Source organism: Engraulis encrasicolus, chromosome 10 (assembly GCF_034702125.1).
Source record: "Engraulis encrasicolus isolate BLACKSEA-1 chromosome 10, IST_EnEncr_1.0, whole genome shotgun sequence".
In the NCBI taxonomy this organism is placed as follows: Eukaryota; Metazoa; Chordata; class Actinopteri; order Clupeiformes; family Engraulidae; genus Engraulis; species Engraulis encrasicolus.
In genome coordinates, this window is record NC_085866.1 from 14,083,558 (window position 1) to 14,091,793 (window position 8,236).

Below are 8,236 nucleotides of genomic sequence, written 5' to 3' on the forward strand. Positions count from 1 at the left end.
ATCGCCAGTCAAAAACGCTGGCAATTCGGAGGGTCCCTCTGTACCTTTTTGGCACCTGATAGCCACCGTAGCGTCTTCTATATCCTTGGTGATAGGAAGAGGTGTGTGCTCAGTTTTCTAAATGCTACTAAATCCCTTTGTTACGCACCTAGAGAGAGAGAGAGAGAGAGAGAGAGAGAGAGAGAGAGAGAGAGAGAGAGAGAGAGAGAAAAGCACTTTCTTTCCAAGAAGTAAGCACAGATAAGATGTGTAGCATTATGCCTCTGTTGCAGTTCCAGGTTGCAACTTGCTTTGGTCAGTAAAAATGAAATGTGTTAGTAGACAGAAATAGATTCTGTTGTTCAAGCACTAAAGAGACTGAGAAGTAGGGGAGTCTAAATTTGGGTACACACAGAAACATAACACATGCACGCACACGCACACGCACGCACACGCACACACACACAATATGTACAGCTCCTTCCTCAGCCGACAGGGAGAGTATTGTGGACCAGCCGATTGTCTGAGCACACACACACACACACACACACGCACACGGACAGGCATACATACACGCGTACACATACACGCATGCACACAAGCGTGCGCACACGCGCACACACATACACACACACACACACACACACACACACACACACACACACACACACACACACACACACACACACACACACACACACACACACACACACACACACACACACACACACACACACACACACACACACACACACACACACACACACACACACACACACACATGACACAACCCTCCAGTTGTGCCCAAAAATGTAGCATGTTGTTTCTTGGGTGTCCTGACAAGGAATGTAGGAGGTCAGCACGTTTTTCAGGTGATGTTTCTTTCTTCTCTTCTTTTGTTTGTAGTAAGTAGAGTAGGGATATAGCACAGGGTAGGTGTGGGGTTATGTAGCTGAATGATACGGGCCTAACAGGCAATTGATTGTTGATACAGTAGCCGAGTTGATACAGTAGCCGACCGGAGGTGGAGTCATTTGTCATTTTTCCTTCAGCGCATTAGTTTGGCAATTGACCACTGAGTACGTATCGGTCCTTACAAGAGACCCATTACTCTGACATCCCATTACTCTGACATACCATTACTCCGACATCACATTAGTCTGACCAAACCAAACCCAAACAATTCCAAACCCTAACCGTCAGTAAAGGCATGTTCTGTCAGTATAGACTTTTTTTCCTAACCCAAAGTAAAAAAAAAAACAGTTAAGTTAGCTGAAAAGTTTAAACTATGCCCAAACCAAAACAATTCCTACTTTTTTAATCTGAAAAGACCACATGTAGGCTAGCCCAGCGGCCTGAGCATCGCGAACATCTGTCGGACTAATGGGATGTCGAACCAATGGCATCCTTGCTATGCTCCTCTATAGCTTATTGTCGGACCAATGGGCCTAGAGTCTAGAGTGCTCACAATGATCAGCTGTTTTAGAGTTGTTTGGGTCAAATTTGTGGCAGGGTTTTGGCTTTCTCAATGCAGGGGTGAGTTTCTCAAAAGAGAAGTTGTTAGCTTGTTGAGAGATGATACGTTTTTATTCAATATCTTAACAGGTGAAAGAGACATACAGCGATTGATTGATTGACATTGATATTGAAAGCTTGTTAGCAACTTCGGTAGTTACCGATGGGAAAATGCATTGAAAACAACAAAGTAGCTAATGTAGTAAGCAACTTTGGTTTTGAGAAATTCACCCCAGGATTGACACCGCTGCCAGGGAGGGTTAACTGCATGAAGGCCTGATGGCGGTGCCCTCTTCCCTTGTGTCCTGGCGCGTTATGGACCGATCAGAGAGAGAGAGAGAGAGCCCGTCTTCCTTCTTCTGTTGCCATGTTCTGGTCTTCTGGTGTTCTCTTCCTCCCGTGCAGTGCAGTGCAGTGCAGTGCAGTGCAGTGCAGTGCAGGGCAGTGCAGGGCAGTGCAGGGCTGAGTGCCATGGCTCGTTTGCATTGCTAATCTGTGACGAGTGGCACCACCACGTCGTAGACTGTATGTAGGTCATTGTTGTTCTCTGGCTCCGGCATCTGTGGATCCAGCGCTCGCTTTTATCATGTACAGGGACACGCTGGAAAACAAAATGGAGCCTGTTGTTCACTCTGCCACAGCTGCATAGCAAAACCAGGCCTGTGCCCCACAAACACACATGCACATTGCGCGCACAGACACTCGCGCACACAAACACATGCATACATACACACACACACACACACACACACACACACACACACACACACACACACACACACACACACACACACACACACACACACACACACACACACACACACACACACACACACACACACACACACACACACATTCTAAGATGATGTCCTGGGGCCAGGGCTACTTAATGTTCTTGCCCATAAGAAGCTAGGAGATGATCATGGTTGCCATGTTGGGAGCTGGCGGTACCTGTTCCAAAAGGTTATGACTGGCTGGGTTAAAAGGAAGCAAGCACAGATGGTCGAATATACAGTAGTTGATGAAGGCCATGGTTGATAACTTAGATCATTTCAATTTAGGGGTTCAAGGGTACTGACGCGATCCAACAGTTGAGGAAGTGACACGATTGGTGTAGATTAGTGTTTGGCAATGCCTGTATCTCAATATCGGTTCTCCAGATGCATGCTGTGTCCACCGCCCTCATGCTGCGAGGCTTGAAGTCAGTGAGGACGTCACCAATACACAAAAACATGAGGGGATGGGGAGGAAAGAGGGAGGCAAGATGCTAGATTAGCGAGGCTGCATGTGATGCTGGATCGAGGGCCGGATTAATGCACAGGCTAGATATGCTTGTGCGCATCTGCCAGGGGCCCCTGATTGGTCAAAAGTGGAAAAATTGCAGAATTGTGGCAAGAATATTGAAAAATTCATCTGTCGTCATGCACTGTTGGTTGACATGTTATCCTAGCTCATAATAATGACACTGTCTATATACATTTGTTTGCGAAATTTGCCTTCCGGTGCCCCCCACAGAAATCTGTAGCCTAGGGGCTGCATGCCATCCTTATCCGGGCCTGGCTGTATCCCTCCGTCCTCCCTTGATGCCTTCTTTGGGCTTGGTCGTGACGACACAGTAAGATTTTTGCTAGGCAGTGGGCATGCGCACTTTGAAAGTTTGATGCATTGTGGTTAGAAAATTCTAACCAGAATCTATCAAACTGGCAATGTGTGCATGCCCACTGCCTAGCAAAAATCTTACTGCTTCGTCACGAACAAGCCTTTTAATTCCTTTGTGGCATGAGGGGCAAGAACAGAGGAACCAGGCCAGAGGAGGCACCTGGAAGATAGATATTGACTTCCAGACAGTATTCATAGTTGGGATTCCAACCGTTGGCTTCCTTCTCAAACTCTTCCCCTTTTGTTGTCCTCCATTGGAAGTGTTGTATTGCGGGACTGTGCACCCTGGTTGGTGAAGTCACTGCGGATCAGAGGTCAAAGTTCAACTGAAAAAAAAGCATTTTATTTTTATTTTGTAAATTTAAAATGCAGTAAGAACTTCTTCATGATTCATGGCTGCCCAAGTTCAAACATGTTGGTAGGGCTGCTGCTTGTTTCATGAGTATGTCAAACGTTTCAAGAAACAAGTTCTCCTTTAAAGTGGTAAGTAATGAGTTTGTACTGTGTGTACTGCACCACAGCATACTCACCCAACCACTGAATGCTCCCAACACTCCCACAGGCTTAGGGCCATCGAGGGTGGGGCGAAATCAATTACCTGGCCTTAAAACTCCTCCTTCCAAGATATTTTTCTGGATCTTTCCATTGCATGTATAACATATTTGATTATTTAAAACTATATTTGCACAAAGATGTGGGAACAGGAATTTTACAGAGGAAAAAAAAAACAAATAGGATAGAACTGGCTACTTTTTACTTACCAAGGGGCGAAGGGAGATGCATCCAAGAAGATGGTGTAAATATGGAATGGGCACCTGATTATGATAAATATAACTAACTTAGTCCTTTTTGTTTCTCTATTTTCCGTCCGTATGCAATTTTTTTGTAAGGACAATGTTGCTATGTTTACACAGCTGAAGTTGTGTGATTCTAAGAAATCAAATGAAGATGTCTGGTCAGAGGTTGTTGGAATGTGTAAGGACAGATGGCTAGACAGACATATATAGCCCCAGTACACCCCAACCCCAAAATCACTTCAATTCACCACACCCTACCACCCAACACATAGACATAGATGAGAGAATGTACTCGTCTTGACATCTCCAGACTGCTCTCTTCTGTGTGTGTGTGTGTGTGTGTGTGTGTGTGTGTGTGTGTGTGTGTGTGTGTGTGTGTGTGTGTGTGTGTGTGTGTGTGTGTGTGTGTGTGTGTGTGTGTGTGTGTGTGTGTGTGTGTGTGTGTGAGAGAGAGAGAGAGAGAGAGAGAGAGAGAGAGAGAGAGAGAGAGAGAGAGAGAGAGAGAGAGAGAGAGAGAGAGAGAGAGAGAGAGAGAGAGAGAGAGAGAGGAGAGAGAGAGAGAGAGAGAGAGAGAGAGAGAGAGAGAGAGAGAGAGAGAGAGAGAGAGAGAGAGAGAGAGAGAGAGAGAGAGAGAGAGAGAGAGAGAGAGAGAGAACATGATTGTACTCTTGAATGTGAAACCCATCTAGCCCATTTCAGCTAGACCCTTAGACCATATCTACCTTGCATTGTCATTCTGCAACTAGTGAATCAGTTTCTGTTATTCAATGCCATTGCTAACATATAACCATGAAGTTAATTTATATCATATCTACACCATCCTGTCTTTTCATCTACTACCTTTGTGGACATCAACTCCTTCCTAGACCATTGCCTTTCTCAGGGTTGTAGGACTTCAAATCAAGATGTGAATTTTCTTGGTCAGTATGTCTGCACCATGTATTTTGGAGACAGAATTACATTATGGTGAATAATCCTTCTTAGGAAATCACTATATCTCTGCCCGTATTCTCTCTTAAGATTGTAGATGAATACATGGAGACATCTAGTGTTCAGTTTTGGTGTTACATACCCTACCTGAGGGGAGGAAAAAAACGGAAGAGATAGAGTGTAGTTTGTACAATCTCTGTCTGTCCATTCATGTATTGAACTGCATACATTTCCATTCCTTTCTGCCACAGTAACAACTTTTCATCCAATGAGATTGATGACCTGATTGTGACCTGATTGAGACAGGTCTTCACAGTTAGCCAATCAGCTGTGTTAGTGTTGAGTTCTCAGTTTCTTCTCCTTTGTGTTCTGTTTATGAAGTTTTGATTTCTGTTTTGTGTTCTGGGGTGGGGGTTGACTCCTGAGATCAGTCGCTTGCATGTTTACAACAACTAGCCAGTGCATTAACCTTACAGATACTGAAAAGGGACACTGTGTCAGATTTTTAGTTGTTTGTTTCATGAATTCATGCTGCCCATTCACTAATGTTACCTTTTTCATGAATACTTACCACCACCATCAAATTCTAAGTATTCATTCTGACTGGAAAAATTGCACTTTCCATACATGAAAAGGGCGATCTTCTCCATGGTCAGCCATTTTGAATTTCCCAAAATAGCCATTTTTAGCTGCAAAAATGACTGTACTTGGACCATACTAGAAAATATTAGTTTATTACTTAGTGAACTTTCATGTAAGATCAAATTTGGCAATAGGCAGCCCAGTTTCAATGAGCAGCATAGTTGCAGTACCTTTTTTGTCCATTTCCTGCACAGTGTCCCTTTAACACAGTTACAACATGTACAAAACAAACTACTGTATGTACACAGTACCAGGATTTGGCCAGCAACAGCAGCCTTATTGAACCTCCCATCCATTCCAACTCCACTGAATGGATACTCCACACTGGAACACTTGCATACTGTACAGGTTTTGCTGTGGCTCTGGCAGTTCTGAAGGTGGTACCTTCCTTCCACATACCTCCAAGTCTTCAGCGAAGGTCTCTTGACAAAATGTGTACAGAGGCTGTATACGATCTGTCCCACTGTTCCATTGGTCTCCTTAGCTATTGTTCTGTCATTTTTGGAGAAAAAAAAAAAAGCGCAGCATGACTGAAAAAAAAGAAACGAAAAAAAATCTATGCAAGTGTTGCATGAGATCTGATTGTTTATTTCTAAAAAAAAAAAAAAAAAGGGTTCTGCTGTACTTAAGTAATGCATCGATTCTTCTTCCTTCCTTCCTTCCTTTCTTCCTGTTCTTGTTATTTAAGTGGTATTCTTAGAGGACGTTTCACCCATCAGTCTAGCTTCAACATACTAGGACTACGAGGGGGGCTGCAGGACCACTCTGATGAAATGTGAAGGATGCTGCTTGACTTGGTACGGTAATGTTCTAAAGAGGAGTGAAAGAAATAAAGCGAGTGGCAGACAGGTATGGGATAGAGATAAGGATATCCACTACAAAAAAAGTCTAATGTAGCCAGAAAAGACAGGTTCTATCCTCTGTGGTGTGTTTCCAAGATGCCACAGTTAGAAGGACTTGTGTCCCCCAAGAAGACCAAGAGGTCAACCTCACTCAGAGTAAGGGCATCGAAGCCACAGAGCCGTGTGCTCTTTCCCCTCCACCTAATACACCAACAACAACAACGGGTCTTTCCTCACATGGACTATCCATGACAGCTTTGGATTTTATTTCATTTTTGTTTTGTTTTTTAGTTATTTTGTCCCCTTCTCTTTTGTGAACCCAGAAGAGAATGCATGCATAACTTCACACATCTTGAAGCTAGTTCTTCCCATGTTTTTGGCAGAATGTTTTTCCAAAAAGCGGACCAATATATGATCATTTCAAATCGAAAAACAAAAACATTAAAAGGGTTATTTTGGGTGTGAGAAGCACAATTTTTACGACCGTTATGATTTAGTGACTTTTGTTTTCTTTTCGTTTCGTCTTCTATTCTGTATGCAATACAAACATTGAAATATAAACGCCTTAGAACATCAAGACTTCCTCCTTTGTGTGGGTAGAGAAAAAAAAAGAAAAAAGATATTGCACTAATTTCTTTTTGATGTCTGCTTTGTAATGCAATAAGTGCACTGACTAATAGCCCCAGATCTACACAGGATATACCCCCATGGTCCGTATGTACGCGTGGCCCTCCACGCTCTCTGCTTTCCCCCCACTTTCTCAGAAGAGTTTGAAAACAAGTCACAACAAAACAAAAATGTTCTAACAAAAAAAAGTCACAAAAAGATTTCCTGCCTGATGCTGTAAAGAATGCTTTCTATTTCAATAAAAAAGGAAGAAAATGCTATCGGTTATATAATAAACATAACATTTTATGTACTTTTAACCGTCCTGTGTTGCCATTATTTGATGCTAGCTGCATTTGAAAAGTTTTTGTATCCATGAAAAGAGCTTCAACTATACCAAGAATTAGACTTAGAAGTTGCTAAAAATGTAAATATTGTCATACGCATGGATGCTTTTAACACTGAAGGAGAGTTAACTCTTAACTGATCACTCAGAGAGCAGATGCAGGTCTGGTGTGAATTTCTCAAAACCAAAGTTGCTTACTACATTAGCTACTTTGTTGCTTTCAATGCATTTTCCCATTGGCAACTACCGAAGTTGTTAACAGGCTAACAGCTTCCCTTTTGAGAAACTCACCCCAGGGGTTGGTGTTCATCTCTACTCACTGTGTTCAGCTGAATAGAGATATTACCCCTTTAAAGAATTCTACATATTTTCAGTTGAACTGCTACATTTATGTAAATCATCTTAATGCCAGGTTATGCATTTCAGCTGGTAGCCCTCATCCAAACTACTGTGGAACAGCTTCCAAGGAAGCAGTGTGGGGTGACATGCCTTGTGAAAGAGTATTTCAGTGGTGGATGAGGGTGCAAACGAACATGCCAAGCTAAGCATGTAAAACTCTCGATGTGTTAAGACAGTGCTTCCCAACCTTTTTTGTCCTGTGTACCCCCTTAGCAACTTTTTCACATGATGAGTACCCCCTCGCCCTCATTCAGTCTCTGTTCCTCTATCCCAATGTGACTACACTCAATATATTTGTTATTATTACATTTTTCTACGTACCCCTTGAGGTGTTCTTGCGTACCCCTAGTGGTACACATACCCCTGGTTGGGAAATACTGTGTTAAGTGACTGAGTGAAATGGACAACCCATATAGGTTCTAGCCGGCATTCTAACCCAGCATTAGTTACACTGTATAGGATGGTAGCCAGTATTGCAACAATGCTGCTCATTGAAACTGTGTGCTGCCTATTGCTAAATT